At 44.8% G+C, this 16445-nt stretch overlaps 1 protein-coding gene across 1 annotated transcript in view; it reads left to right on the top strand.

The window, feature by feature from the left end:
- The window catches only part of GRK3 (G protein-coupled receptor kinase 3), a 164743-nt gene that overhangs the window by 55269 nt on the left and 93029 nt on the right, over positions 1-16445 (top strand).

Genomic DNA, 16445 nt, shown 5'->3' with positions numbered 1-16445 from the left:
TAAGCCTCAGCAATGGCGGGCGCCCCTCCCCCAGCCTCGCTGCTGCCGTTTAGGTTAGATAGCAGACTGCTGTGCTAGCAATGAGGGAGGCTCCGTGGCCGTGGGACCCTCCCGGCCAGGTGTGGGTATAATCTCCTGGTGTGCCCGTTTGCTTAAAGCGCAGTATTGGGGTGGGAATTACCCGATTTTCCAGGTGTTGTGTGTCTCAGTTCCCCTGGCTAGGAAAAGGGATTCTCTTCCCCTTGCGCTTCCCAGGTGAGGCAATGCCTTGCCCTGCTTCAGCTCTCGCTGGTCGGGCTGCAGCAGCTGACCAGCACCAATTGTCCGGCACTCCCCAGTGAGATGACCCCAGTACCTCAGTTGAAAATGCAGAAATCACCGGTCTTATGTGCGCTCGCGCTGGGAGTTGGAGACTGGAGCTGTTTCTATTCGGCCATCTTGCTCCGCCCCCCTAATTTTTGTATTTTTTGTAGAGACAAGGATTTGCCATGTTGCCCAGGCTGATTTTGGACTCCTGGGCTCAAGAGATTGACCCACCTCAGCCTCCCAAAGTGCTGGGATTATAGGTGTGAGCCACTGGGCTCAGCCATCCACCGGCAATCCACCCGCCTTGGCCTCCCAAGGTGCTAGGATTACAGGCCTGAGCCACCAAGCCCGGCCTTTAGTGTCATATTTAAGAGCTTTTTGCCTAACAAATTCGCAAAGATTTTCTTCTGTTAAATTTTTACTGCTTAATTTTCCCTGAGCTCTTCTGATTGTGTGATTGGAATACTATTAGTCCGTAATTGGATTTACTATTAGTTTAAGACAGTGATGCTACCTGTGTACTAGACACTTCAGTGAGTATTTTATGTGGTGGTAAAATAATATGATCAAGTTTGCACAACTCCCAAGTGGCAGAGCCAGAGTTGGAAGTCATATGCTTTTTCTGCCTATTACCTGCAAAATTTAGTGTGGAAATTAGCATGCATATGTAGTTCTTTAAAAAAATGACATATCAACTGTATAATTTTTATTTCCTATATAATGATATCAAAATCCAGGATTTGGCAGCTGTGCACAAAGATCTCTCTGTAGCTGGTCTACTTTATGTGCCTTGCTGAAGGGGACATTCAATCAAATATGTTTGAGTCCTTCACTGGGAATGTCTCATTAAACAAAAAGGCACATAGAGAAGACTAAGACAGAAGGCTCCCATCCCTAACCAGCTCACCCTGCAAAAGATGGGTAGCAAAGTATGTGTGGAAGCGCACAGACCTCTGGCATCCCAGTATTGAACAGTTGTTAAGTGTGTTTACTATCGCCAGGGAGCCCCTGAGATTCCCAGAAGAGCCTACTGGTCATTTTCCTGAGGCACGAATTTAAATCCTAAGGCAAATGTGGAGAAGCTACTTTCTTAGCCAAGAGGTAAGCCTTGCTGATCAGCCAGCCTCTGCAACTAAACTCAACTTTGTAGCTCTGTCTCTGCCAGGGTCGACGTATTTTAGGAAAAAAAAAGTTATATGCTCCAGCAATATTAGCAAATGTGGGATCTTAATCTATATTGCTAGAGAATGCCAAGGACCTATGAAGCATCACCTCTACTGGAAAAGTTCTCTGTAAACTTTTTGAACTGACAGTGGGGGACGATGGGGCTGTTTTGGGATTTTAAGAGCCCTCAATTGGTTTTGAAATTCAAGGTGGTGGTGCATTGTCATAATATCTTCTGGTTTTAGCCTTTTTTGGAGATAGCTTTTCTGACGATTTTACACCTTGTCTTTGATTTATTTTAGTATTTCTACTTCTAGTCAAAGTTAAAACCAGGAAATATAGAGATGTGCTGTGGAGGTGATGGTTAAGCTTGATTTGAAACTTGTTGCTAAACATTCAGTTGTTCGTTTAATAAATTTAATTATGTGCCATACTTTTCTCCTAAGCCCTGGGGAATCCCTTAGTGAACAAAAGCAGAAATCCACACCCATTTGGAGCTAACTCCTCCTTCTTGGGGGAGAAAGATCCACAAATACATACTGCCCACAAGGGGGTAAATCTCAAGGAGGGTAGAAGAGCTGCGAAGAGAGGCAGGGAGTGCTGGTGCGTGTGGTGGCTTTAAACGGGGCATTTTAAGAAGGTGCCATTCATAAAGGACAATTGAGCAAAGTCCTCTGGGAGAGGAGGTGCCGAGCCCCTGTGCATTTATCTGGGGGAAGAGTACCCAGGTGAAGTGTTCAGCAGGGCAAAGACCCTAAGGCTGGAGCCTCCCGGTTGAGGCACAACAAGGAGGCCAGGGAGCTGCAGGGCAGGAAGTACAGTGGGAGTGGGGGGTGGGGGTGGAGAGTGGCCAGGCCCTTGAGGCCCTTGTGAGGTTTTCTGCTCTTACCCAGAATGAGGTGGGACATGGGGAAGTTTGAGAGTTGCGATGGCATAATCTGACTCAAGTGCTCCTGAATCAGTCGGGCTGTTGGGGAGGCATGAGCAAGGGAGGCCGTGTAAGTCCTGTCTCACACTGCTGTAAACAACTGCTTGAGACTGAGTAATTTATGAAGAAAAGAGGTTTAATTGACTCACATTTCCACAGGCCTAACAGGAAGCGTGACTGGGAGGCCTCAGGAAACTTACAGTCATGGCAGAAGGCAAAGGGGATGCAAGCACCTTCTTCACATGGAGGCAGGAGAGACAGACGGAGGGAGGAAGGGGGCGGAGGGGAGAGAGAGATAGAGAAAGAGAAAGAGAAAGAGAAAGAGAAAGAGAAAGAGAGAGAGAGAGAAAGGCAAGGTGCCACACACTGTTAAACCATCAGATCTTGTGAGAACTCACTCTCTCGAGAACAGCAAGGAGGAAATCCATCCCCATGACCCAGTGACGTTCCACCAGGCCCCTCTTTCAACATTGGGGATTATAATTCAGCATGGGATTTGGGCACAGATACACATCCAAACCATTTCAGAGGCCTCTTAGAAAGCTAGAGGCTATGAGAGACAATGCTGGCCTTTGGACCATTGGGGTAGCCATGGAAGTAGAGAGGTCATGGATTTGTAAGAAATTATATTGCAGTACAAAAAAGGGTTGTGGGGAGAAGTGGTTTGCTGGGGACACTGTGTCCTCAGGTCTAAAGATAAAGGAGAGGTTCAGATAAGAGGTTGAGACTGTAGGGCAATGATGTTTATGCCTCTTGGAATTAAAGTAACGATTTGCACAGTGGGCTGTTTGCTGGAGTATTGTCACACCTCCTCTGCATTGTAGCTGGGGCTTTGAGGTCAGCATTAAGCTAAGAGCTTTGTCCTGATGCTGATAGCTTTTTGCTAGATGAACAGAGAAGATTCTTACGGGTGTGAGTCAGGAGTGAAATCCCAGCTGGGACAGAGAGAGTCCTTCTAGGCCCCCAGAGAGTCTGTTTATAACATTGGAACACAAAAAGAGAAACTAGGACAATTTTTTAAAGAAGCAAATATTCTTACCTTGTATGATGCACTTACTTTCCAAAGAAATATATATATTTTTTAGTTTAAATCATTGTCAGCCTTTGGAGTTTGCTCTTTAGGAATTCATTTCCTTATCTTAAAATTTATGTCTATTTAAGAAGATTGAAATTAGTTGTTTTTGGCTTCTACTTTTCAGCCAGCAATTGAATTCAGAATTGGTGACAGAAAAGAACTTGAAGTGGAATAGCTTGCTGGGAACAGTGATTTTGGCCCTTTCTTTCATTGTTGCCTTTTAGTTTATTTTCAGAATATACCTGATTTCCTATTCATGAGGTACTAAATATAAGAATCCAGTGTTATTTATTTTTCTCTTGTTTACTAATAAATGTGCTCTGTACTTACACTCTTACTTTTTAAAACAATTTAATGGATATATAATGTGCATTTCTATAATATGCATTTCCATAACTTCAAAAAGTATAGTCTTACCCTTTGGGTTCAACTCACCCCAGCCCTGGGCAGCCACTGATCTGCTTTCAGTCACAATAGATCACATTCAACTTTTCTAGAACTTCATATAAGTGGATTCAAACAGTACATGTTCTTTTGTGTCTGGTTTACATTGCTCAGCATAATATTCTTGAGATTCTTCCATACTGTGTCTCCCGTATCAGGATTTTTTCTTTTTTTTTTTGAGACGGAGTCTCGCTTTGTTGCCCAGGCTGGAGTGCAATGGCGCAATCTTGGCTTACTGCAACCTCTGCCTCCCGGGTTCATGCGATTCTTGTACCTCAGCCTCCCGAGTAGCTGGAACTACAGGCACCCGCCACCACGCCTGGCTTATTTTTGTATTTTTAGTGGAGACAGGGTTTCGCCATGTTGGCCAGGCTGGTCTTGAACTCCTGACCTCAGGTGATCCACCCGCCTCGGCCTCCCAAAGTGCTGGGATTACAGGCGTGAGCCAACATGTCCAGCCAGGATTTTGTTTCTTTTTATTGCTGAATATTATTATTTTCTGTGCACTTAACACAGTTCACTTGTCTGTGGACACTGGAATTGTTTCCAGTGTGGGGCAAGGATGAATAAAGCTGCCACAGGCATTTCTGCACAAGCCTTGTGAACGTACACCATCATTTCTCTTTGGTGAATACCTGGGAGAGGAATTGCTAGATCCTCTCTGATAGGTGCACAGACTTTATGTTTGTGATGTCTTTTTGAGGAATTGACTCATTTATCGCAGTGAAATGTCTTTTATCCTGGCAATATATTGCTCTGGCATCTACATTGTCTATTATTGATTTAGTCCCTCCAGCTTTCTTGATGTTAGTGTTTGCATGGTACATCTCTTCTCCATTCTTTAATTTCAAAGTGTCTCTATTTAAAATGTGTTTGTTACAGGCAGACTCTGCTTGAGATTGTTTTTTAAACCCAGACTAACAATCCCTATTATTTCATTATAATTTTTAGATCATTTGCAATTAGTTATCAAAATAGTTTGACTTAAGTCTCCTATCCTCCTGTTTTCTGTTTGTTCTTTTTCGTCCTTTTCCTGTTGTCTTTTGAATTGAATATACTTTGGTATGTTAGGTTGTTGCCACACTGGCTTATTAGCTCTACCTGTTTGTTTCATTTTTTAAAAATTTTTTGGTGTTTCCAGGAACCTCAGCATCCCTGAACTCTTGATGCCTTCACCTCAGCAAGACCACCATGGTCTGCTTGGGTCCCCCTCCTACCGCTGCAGTTCAGTGCAGCTGACCGCTTTACTAAGGTACCTCCAGGCCAAGACCCAGCCCATCCTGGGATCCTCCTGGTTTATTTTCCTTCTCTGAAAGACCGCAGCCCTTTCCATGTCTGAAGACAGTTATTTTATGGAACTTTTCTGTCCAGCTTCCCCGTTGTTCATGTTGAGAGATTAAGTCTGGTCCTTATTATTGTATTATGCCCTTGAAGCATAATTTCATTTTTGAAATAAAGTATTTGGCTCTTGGTGGGAAAATGTGATAAATATTTGAAACTGAGATGCCCTGTAAAATCCTAGACAGATAGCACCTTTGTTACAACTTCATGGTGCAACACAAACATGATGGTTGGCTTCCAGGTTACCCATAACAGGACAGTTTAGACTAAGAAGCTTTAGAAAAGGCTGTATCCATACAGTTTGGGGTGATGATGAAAGTTATTGAGCCCCTTGATGCTTAGTGCTCTATACATGTGGTCTCATTTCGTCTTCAGAATGACCCTGTGCGGGTCGTTCTTGGCCCCCTTTTACAGGCAAGGAGCCCAGCCTCAGAGGGGAAGGGATTTGCCCGGTGTCTTGCACATAGTGGTGGGCCGAGCTGGAGTCTGCCACACTCCAAGCTAAAGCTTTTGACCACTATACTAACCTGAGTAAGGAGTTTGTTTGTTTGTTTTTGAGAAAGGGTCTTGCTCTGTTGCCCAAGCTGGAGTTTAGAGGCGAAATCTTAGCTCACTGCTGCCTCGAACTTCTGGACTCATGCGATCTTCCCATCTCAGTCTCCAGGGTAGCTAGGACTACAGGCACACACCATCATACCTGGCTAGTATTTTTTTTTTTTTTTTTTTGTAGAGATAGGATCTGGCTGTTGCCCAGGCTGGTTTCAAACTCCTGGCTTCAAGCATTCCTCCTATCCTAGCCTCCCAAAATGCTGGGATTATGAGCCACTGAGCCAGACCAAACTAAGTTTTTGAAATGTCTTAAGGGGCAGCAGCAGGTTAAGTGGTGCTGGAACGTCCATGAAGTGGTTGGTTTCTTCCTGAGGTAGCCACTTGTTGCCAGGAGAAAGCATTATGATTCATTTCCTACAAAAGTGGTTCCCTCTCCCCTTCTCTCTTCCTTTACTCTGTCCTGCTCCCCACATTCCTTCGTCTTTGTGTGTGTGTGTGTGGTTTTAAGGAGTGGAGAGTTTAATAGGCAAGAAGGAAGGGGGTAGGAAGAAGCTCCCCTGTACAGAGACAGAGGGAGGGGCGCTCCAAAGCCAAGAGAGGGAACCCCAAATAGGGCAGAAACCAGCCAGGTGTATATATAGAAAGGCTGGAGGAGGCGCTGTCTGTTTTGCACAGGGCTCAGGGGATTGGTTTGACCAGGTCTGTCTTTCACATAGCCCGAGGAAAAAGCTGGCCCTCCCGCCCTAGCCTTTTAATATGCAAGTGCAGGGCACCGTGATGTTCTGTGACGTTCTGCACACGTGGGGATATGCGGGGGCCATCAGGTTGCCAGGAACGTGGGGCAAGGGCAAGAAGGCGGTGGTGATTGTCATGTTGGGTGGACCTAGTTTCTAATGGCCTGCATTTGCATCTCAAAGCTGGCCAGCCTGGCTCTAAGACCAGGTGCTTTACAAGAAACTTTTCCCGAGATGCTTGAAAAAATGAAAACGTCCCAAAACTTTTCCCCCCATCTGCCTAAAATAATTTCTAATAACTCCTACAACATTCCCCCCTGTGGAGACGCCACACTAACTGCTGTTGGAGGGTTTTGGGCAATGACTCTTTCTGGCTACTTCCTGCGGAACAGGGGTGTTGAATGGGGAACAGCAGCTAGGGTTCCTCCTGGGGCCGATCACGGTCCTCGGAAGAATGGCGTGTCCATGTGTTGTTCAGTTGACAGCATCATTGGAGTTTGATTGCTTCTAGGCAAGAAGAAACAATTTGAGTTGTAGTATTGTGTATACAGGGTCCAAATATCAATACAAGACATATAAGTAAGAGAGGGATTAATAAAGGAGTTAAAGAATTCCATAAAGAAGACTGCAGTTTATTAAAGAGGGATTGTAGCCACTCGGGGCTGAAGCCGGCATTTTCCCTAAGCCTGTCAATAATTTTGATTTAATCTTTAAGTACCTGTAGATTTCCCTTTACTATACTAGAGGTGTTAATCCAAAAGCAGCATGTTTCATTTAAAAGTGCATCACTAGACCCAATAAAAAGTCCTAGCAGACTTAGTGATAGTAAAACTTTCATGCTTCCTTTTTGTTAGGAACTGTTACTCCTGCTATAGGGATAATAATTAAGCGAAATATGACAGCGATGGAAACTTTCTGTCCAGTATTTCAGCTAGAAGGTGCTACTGTATATAACCCTATTGCAAATAGTAGAGTGAGGACAGCAGTTCCCACAAGTGTGGTGTGGTAGGTAATTTCCATCTAAAATTTTACTCTCCAACATATAGAGTTCCCCTGTGGGGGTCTGTGAAGTTCTTTGGTTTTATTTTCCCAAACAAAGAAACCTCTGGGTTATGGGCACCTTACTCACTTCCGTTACCTGACAGAATTTGCAAGATAATTGCCCAGAACTAATATATTGATTCACATTTTTACATTATCCATCCCTGTTTTTCTTTCTTTTTTTTTTTCAAGCTGCAGAAGATCACCACTTCATTCACAGGAATAGGCAGGGTTAGTCTAAAATGTAGGCAAAAAGCTTAAAAACAATTAATGAGACTAGGATTTAATGACAAATGTACGATAACCTTTGGAACAAAATTTTCTCTGCAGTCCTCATGTTTGGTAAAAACTAATTATGAATAAACGTTAGTTTTATACTTGGCCTGATTGTTTGCATAAAGGGCGGCAACAATGGTTATTTTTACATGGGCCTTTTGGATTAGCTTTGATGAAACTCTATTCCACAAGGAATCTTAGATAAGACCGTTAAAGCCCAGCCATGGGTTTGTATCCTCAAATACCTGTGAGTTGGGTGATCCTTTCCTCTTGAGGTCGCAAGATAAACCGGGAGCTCCCAGACCTGTTAGAAAGTGACATTCTTTACTGACCACAGGTTAGGAACCCTGTGCAGAGACTGTATAGACAAGGTATGAGGCCAGTTCTCGCCAAGGGGCTTTTATTGGCTGTACATGTTAAGCTTGATTACTTGAAGAGAAACACACTGTTTCAGTTGAAGCCTTGGTAAAATAACCAGTTTTTCCAACTGTGTCCTGTTGACATCCTTTGCCTTTTTTTTTAAAAAATCCCTCCTCTCTTTGTCAAAATAGCAGTAAGATCACCAGCAGAAGAGAATGAAATCAAAACTGACCCCACTTGAATTCATGAAACCACAGAATGTTAGGCCTAAGTGAAACTTGAGAGTTTACCCCCTTCATTTGATTGATGAGGAAACTAAGGAGCACGGGCAGGAAGTGAGTTGGTGGAACCATACAGCTCATTGGTGTGCAGCAGGCGCTGGAATGCAGGGAACACTGACCTTGGGTGGGATGCGGGGATCAGCTCCCTCAGCGTGAGGGTATCAGCCAGATCCTAGCGTCTGCTGTGCAGTGGGATCATGAAGAGCCAGGACCTGAAGGAGACCGAGTAGCGCTTACTTAGATTAGTTGTTTGGGGACATTTCTTTGAGGATGTGATGAGGGGATCATGAGGAGCAGCGTCGTCATCAGCCGGGGCAGGAGAGAGGGCAGTGCATTTCAGAAACTACCAGAAGGCCCACGCGGGCCGCACCCGATGAGAGAGAAGAGGGAGGCAGGGAACTGTGCAGGAGCCAAGGTTTTGAGTGTGATGGGAAGCTCTGGTGGGTTTTGATCAGGCCCGATGTATGTTTTAAGATCATTCTAGCCTCTTTATGAAGAATGAATTGCTGGGATCAGAGTGGGAACATGGCAACAGGAAGAAAAATCTGGCGACCCCTATCCCATTTAGGAAGTCGCCAAAGTTGGCTTTTGTCAGAGTAAGAGCAGCAGAGATGCAAGAATGGGTGGCCTGGGATATGTTCTGGAGCCAGAACTGAATAAGGAAGAGAAGACTCAAGGAGAAGTTCAGTGCCATAGTTTTGGGGTAACTGTATACAGTTTCTATAATTCAGGGGAATAAATACATTCTATAAAGCATATTTTCTTTTCTTTTTGTTTTTTGAGGCAGGGTCTCATTTTGTAACCCAGGCTGGAGTACAGTGGCGCGATCTCGGCTCACTGCAACCTTTGCCTCCCGGGTTCAAGTGATTCTGCAGCCTCAGCCTCCTGAGTAGGTGGAAACACAGGTGTGTGCCACCACACGTGGCTAATTTTTGTATTTTTTGTAGAAACGGGGTTTCTCCATGTTGTCCAGGCTGGTCTTATACTCCCGAGCTCAAAGCAGTCTGCCTGCCTCAGCGTCCCAAAGGGCTGGATTATGGGTGTGAGCCACCACGCCTGGCCATACTTTCTTAAATTATTCAAAAATATAGAAGGAGAGGGGCTAGCTAATGCGCAGAAAGATGAAGTGACGAGACAGAGGGATGCAGCGGCTACGATGGAATCAGGCCTTCCTGATTCCTGCCTTGTAAGGCCCCACCTTTGGCTTGTGCTCCTCTCTGTCTCCTGCATCCTTGTTTGCACCTGTCCCTTCCCACAAGTAACCTCTGCACTTACTTGATGGCACAGCTTTGGTGCAGCCTTAGTGAGCCAGCTCGTTTCAGTTCTGCTGTTCATTTCATAATGAATGACCATTTCTAGTGTAGTGTGTTGCCGTTGCCTCTACCCGAACAGATCCAATACCTCACTAATTATCACCTCCCTGACCAGAAAAACGCAAACTAAGAAACCTGCACATCTGTATTCATGCACACACACATATGCGCATGCACACCTGGTGGCCTTTCCTCCCTTTCTATTGACATTAATGACACCACTGTTCTCCACGCTGTCCAGGATCCAGAGCTCTGAAGCCTCGCTGATGCCTTCTTGTCCGTGTCTCTCCTGCCCCATTATCCTCCATTCCCACCACAGCCACCTTAGTTATGCCATTATTGCCCTGACCCAGATAGTTCGGGACCTTCCTACCTGGCTAGCCTATTTTGATTTTTTTCTTTCTCCAGCCCTTTTGTTAAACTTTTAATTTTTGCTGGGAAGCATAGCCTCTGGCCAGGAGTTAGGATCAGGCACTTCCAATCTCCAGCTCTTTTTCTGTTATCTAGCAATCTGAAAACATAGCCTTATCACGATGTGATTGCATTCCGAAGCTTTGCTAAGCCCCCACTGCAGGGTGCGGTCAGCTTGTTCCTGTCATTCAGGTACCCAGAACTTGCCTCCATCTTTTTTTCCTCATCTCTTAATTTCACCGTTCATTGTGAACATGCATCATGCTCCTGGCACCCTGCATCTGCTTTCACAGTCTGTCTCCCTCTGTGGAAGGCCACCTTCTTTCCTGTCCTCTTCACAAAGATTCACCATTCAGGGATTAGCTTAAAACCCTGATTTCTGGCTGGGTGCGGTGGCTCACGCCTGTAATCCCAGCACTTCGGGAGGCCGAGGCAGGCGGATCACGAGGTCAGGAGATTGAGACCATCCTGGCTAACACAGTGAAACCTCGTCTCTACTAAAAAATGCAAAAAATTAACCGGGCGTGGTGATGGGCACCTGTAATCCCAGCTACTCAGGAGGCGGAGGCAGGAGAATGGCGTGAACCCGGGAGGCAGAGCTTGCAGTGAGCCGAGATCGCACCACCACACTCCAGCCTGGGCAACAGAGGGAGACTCCATCATAAAATAACAACAACAACAAAAACCCTGATTTCTTTTTTTTTTTTTTTTTTTTTTGAGACGGAGTCTCTCTCTGTCGCCCGGGCTGGGGTGGAGTGGCCTGATCTCAGCTCACTGCAAGCTCCGCCTCCGGGGTTTCCGCCATTCTCGTGCCTCAGCCTCCCGAGTAGCTGGGACTACAGGCGCCTGCCACCTCACCCGGCTAGTTTTTTGTATTTTTTAGTAGAGACGGGGTTTCACCGTGTTAGCCAGGATGGTCTCGATCTTCTGACCTCGTGATCCACCCGTCTCGGCCTCCCAAAGTAAAAACCCTGATTTCTGACTATGAATGATCTCTTTTGATGTTCTTGCCCTACTTATTGTCTGTAGCATTCATTTGGCGCTTACTGTGGAAAGTGTAGTACTGTGAGGTACCTCTTTAATGTTTCCCAACTCATCCTTGAGGTCAAAGCTCATCTCTGAGGCTATTTTCTCTTTGTAATTCTAAAGCTTCTAGTTGAGTATTTTACACATCTGAGGAACTGACTCTTCTTTTCTGGTTGACTTTCTGTTTCCACACACAATGATTTCAACTGCCATTAGTATCAAACTGTTATGTGCAGCATTTAATATAAAGAGTGTATACTACATGATGATTCTCTTTTTTTTTTTTTTGAGACGGAGTCTGGCTCTGTCGCCCGGGCTGGAGTGCAGTGGTACAATCTCAGCTCACTGCAAGCTCCGCCTCCCGGGTTCACGCCATTCTCCTGCCTCAGCCTCCCGAGTAGCTGGGACTACAGGCACCCGCCATCATGCCCGGCTAATTTTTTGTATTTTAGTAGAGACGGGGTTTCACCGTGTTAGCCAGGATGGTCTCGATCTCCTGACCTCGTGATCCGCCCGCCTTGGCCTCCCAAAGTGCTGGGATTACAGGCGTGAGCCACCGCGCCTGGCCAATGATGATTCTCTTAGTGTGAAGTCTTAGTCCATGCACCTGTCTCCAAGTCCCTTTGCCATAGGCCTTGCAGATGTCTGTGCACTGTTGGGATGGGTGATAAGATGAATATCTATCTGTGGAAATAGAGGTATCCTTTGGGCAGCTGTTTGGAGGAGGGATCAGGGAATAGCAGCTGTGTCCACTGCCCTTCGCTTGTACAGGGAGCGGGAGGGAGTGTTCACCGATCAAGCCAACTTCATTTCCACAGGAGATAGCCCCTCTTCTGGGAGGCTATGAAGCCACTGGGTGTTACTTTCTTTAAAACATTCAGAGTGAACTCTCACTAGAGGTATTCACAACTTACCAGATGACTTTAAAAAAAACCTCTGTTATTTAATTGACAAATTACTATATTCAGTTGGCTATAAGTTAAAATGAATTGGGGCAAAATAATCACAGAAACCATCTGATTGCTCTAGCAAGTAGTCAATTTATATGCATTAGATTCCACAGTAAATATGAAAAGCAGCTCTAACCACAAGCTGGTTGGGGTGGCATAGCACTAGGCTGCAGGTGTGAGGATTGGTGCCCAGTCAGGGCTAACCTCTGCCCCCAATGGGTTGGCAGTGGCACCCATACCACCTGGTGTTCCACTGTTACAAGTTTAGTCTTTTGAGTCTTGAAGGCTTTTGATAACATCTTCACATTCTAATAGAAATATTCAGCGGGGTGGAGGTAGGCAGGCACTATTAGTATATAGGTGTTGACACCAACTACCTATTTTGGGTAAGGTTAGGGACAGGGAAGAGGATGCAAGGGTCAGCTGGGGACAGGTGTCATGGCAGATAAGTGTCATATTGCAGAGTACCTTGGGGGAAGGAGAAGGAGTACAAATTCATAGCACCGACCTTCAGCCTTGCTCAGGGACTCCCGTGTTGGGGAGAAAGAGTTTCTCCTCTAAAATCCTCAGAACTGGGCCCAAGAGCCGAGTTTTTATTTTTTATGAAACAATTACCCACTTATACTGAAAACTATTCCCCAGCAGGCTTTTTGGCATTTGAAGCTTTCAGCAAGCAGAGTATTATATAACTAATAAATACTGAGTATTGGAATTCCTGAGGCTGGATCCCTTAGTCCGGTGGCTGAAGGCTAACCCTCCCTGAGCCTCCTTGGCGTAATAAAGCATACCTTCCGCCTCTTCCCTGTAGGAACTTGCTCTGCCTAAATTGAAGTCACACTCTTTCCTTATCTCAAGCCACATTTCCTGCCTTTGAGCACTGGTTCATTCTTTCTCCTGACTCTATAGCCCATTAATCTCTCCAAGTCTAGCTTGCACTTAATGTCTTCCTGAAACCATCTGTGACTGTGCCCCAACCGTGCTGGTCTTCACTACCGCAACCGTGCCGGTCTTCCCTACCTTAACTGTGCCAGTCTTCCCTACCGCAACAGTGCTGGTCTTCCCTTAAGTAAATTTATCCAACGTTCATTGAGCTGTTTAAGTACTAGCCATTGTGCTAGGGATTAGAGAGAAAAATAAGCAAAAACAGACCACTTCCCTCTTGTAGCCCACAGCCTAGTCAGGGAGACAAATGAGAAACCAGGTGCTACTCATTGAACTAGGAAGCGATGTGTCCATCCTTAACATGATGCAGGCTGTCGGTTTCAAAGGCCAGTGTCATGTTTAAGAGGAGAATGCTAGAGGTATTTCTGTCAACACCAGGAATGACATGGAACCGGGAACGGACACACAGATCACTCACATGGATCTGACCAAGTACCTGAGAGGCGGACATCCAGAGGATTCCTTGAGCAACAGTATTGACTTGCAAATCCCAATACAGAAAAGCCCTAGAAACTTCTAAGCAAAAGCCCCATCATCCAGGGTAAAAATGGGCAAAGGCTATTGGGAGACAGGTCATTGAAACAGGGAAACAGATGGAACTTAAACCTAAGAAAAGATTTTCAATGTTATTCAAAAGTAAGAGAAACACAAAGTTGCTCTCAAGTGTTATTTTATTATCTTTCAAATTGATAAAAAGCCGAAAGTTAAAGAACACACTTTTGACAGTGGGTTTCAAACTGGGCACTCCTATCCATTGCTGGCGGGAGTTAAAATAGGTACTACTCCAGCGGAGGCTAATGTGGCCCTGTCTGCTGAAACAGCAAAATGTCTGCATGACCTTTGACTTAGAAGTTTTACTCTGAGGAAGACATCCTGCAAGCGTACCTGAATACATGATGCACAGTGGATGTAGAAGGTTATTTATTGCAGCAGTTTTGTTAAAGCAAAATATTTGGCACAACCCAAACATTCACTGGAGAGCAAGTTATGTAAATTATGTTGTGCTATGAGATGGAATGCCACGCGGTTGTAAAAGGGAATCAAGTAGCTCCTCCTTACTGGTGTAGAAAGTTCTCCAAGGCATAGTGTTTTGGAAAAAAGGCTGATGTTGACAGTGTGTATAGAGTACAGTGGAAAATTAGAGTTCATATTTGCACTTGCTTTTATATTGTATTCGAAGGTAACACAAACACTTGTAACAAGGAATCTCCAGAATGTCAGGGACTGTACACAGGCAATGTTTTTTCTCATTTGGTAACAGTGCTTGTCACAAGTTGTCACGAGCCTGTAACATTTGTCACAGGTTGTTACAGATCAGCGTGAGGCTTTTCTGCATGCACTGAGGTCTTCCATCGTGTGGCACTGGTGTCCCTTAGGACTTGGAATCCCTGGCAGAGAGCTGTCACACCGATTTCTTAATAGCCGTGGCCCAGAGGTGACATACCCCACTTCCCAGAAAAGATGGAAGAAACTAATAGCAGCAGGTGCCTTGGGGGTGATGGTGGTGGTACGTGACTGGCAAGATGAAGGGCAGGAAAGAGAGGAAAAGTTTTAAAATATATTTCAACAATTTTGAACTATATTATTCATTTATAAAATAAAAACAAATCATTGTCATAAAGTCGGATCATGCTCAGAAAATGGTAAGAACCCAGTGCTGTGGGAGCATAGAAGGGGCAGCTCTGCCTTGCCTTGGGGAGCGACCTTCCAAGTGTACTGCTCTCTGTAGTGCTCGCTTGAAGCCCTGAAGGTGTAGCAGGTGTTCACCAGGTCAAGCCTGCAGGAAGAGAGGCTTGTGAGAAAGGGGCTAGACAAGTGGATGGCAGAGAATTGCCAGGGGATTGGTGAAGAAAGGGTGGGTGCTGAGATGGGAGGAGTCCATATGAAGATACAGAGGCAGGATTTACGGTAAATAGGTTAATACAGCATGCGGAGCTGTGGGTGCTGGAACCACCATCACCCCCAAGGCAACCACTGTTATTAGTTTCTCCTATCTTTTCAGAAAAGTGGGTTGTGTCACCTCTGGGCCAAGGCCATTAAGAAATCAGTGTGATGACTTTGATGTCTTTTCTCCCAACTCTGTGCAAGGGACTGTAAGTCGTAAGGGACATCTGGCTGGTGGGTGGGTAGGTCAGGTCTGGTCAGGTCAGGTCTATGGCAGTGCATTTGCACGGTAGAGGTATGGGACAGAGCATGGTGTGCATTGCAGTAACATGAATGTTTTATCCAATATCCTCTGCAACACCCATGGAAAGTTTTAAAGCAAGGAAGTGTCATGATCAGATCCAGATCTGATGTGAGTAGCATGAAGGATGAATCGGAAAGGAGGATGACAGGTGGCTGGGAGCTTAGTGAGGATGCTGTTGCTGTCATCTAAGGAAGTAACACTGACGTTTTAGCATTTCTCCTCTACCAAGTGAATTTGGCACTTAATACAAGACGACTAAGTGTTATCATTTTGTGTGTAGCTGTCAGGATCTCCAAGCAGAGTACAATTGCATTGAGGACCCTTCATTTTACATTATAGTATCATGCCATAAATACTGCCTGGCTGATTCTCTTGTTTTCAATAAACTTTTATTGATTTAATAAAACATACATATAGAAAAGTGCTGAAATCATGAGTTCATAGCCACATGGATTATCACAAAGCAAACTCATGGGTATTGATTGGTTGGCTCTTATTCTGTTCCTTCCTTGTTAAAATTATGGTTAGACTCAGCATGTTCACAACCTCCCCACCCCCACTTTGTCCGGAGAGGTGGATACATGATTTGTGCTGTACACTCAGACCCCGGTGTCCATAATGCCAGCTTTAATATTTGTTCGTAGAGAAGTCTCTGGGAAATGTAAGTCATATGGCTTATTTGAATAATATTTCTATTTCATTTTAAATTATTTTAAATCTCTCTTTATTTTAACTGTCAGTTTGTTTACTGTCTGATGTGCAGAGAACTGTGATAAATGAAAAAATTGACTGCAGTCTGGAGAGGAGTATTAGCATGGTGGCATAGTCAGAAATTTTTACTTTTCTGTCATTATGTAATGGTTTTAAAAGGCTGAAATTGCCAGCCAACCATTGGAAGGGTTTGATAGAATTTTCTCGCCCCTACATTCTTACATTTCCCTCCCAGTCCCAGTTCACGTTGTTCCTTTTTGAGTCAAGAGCCAATTGCTTGGAACATTCCATGAATTTTTCTTTGGCCACATTCATTTCCATTTGTGCTTTTGTCTATTGGACTCTTAATATTCATGGCTCAAAATCTCTCCATTATCTAAATGAATGATCCTATTAATAAATCTA

Source organism: Rhinopithecus bieti, unplaced genomic scaffold, assembly GCF_001698545.2.
Source record: "Rhinopithecus bieti isolate Rb0 unplaced genomic scaffold, ASM169854v2 scaffold_2314, whole genome shotgun sequence".
Taxonomy (NCBI): Eukaryota; Metazoa; Chordata; class Mammalia; order Primates; family Cercopithecidae; genus Rhinopithecus; species Rhinopithecus bieti.
Note: the sequence above shows the minus strand (reverse complement) of the source record. Positions and strands in the feature narration are given on the sequence as shown.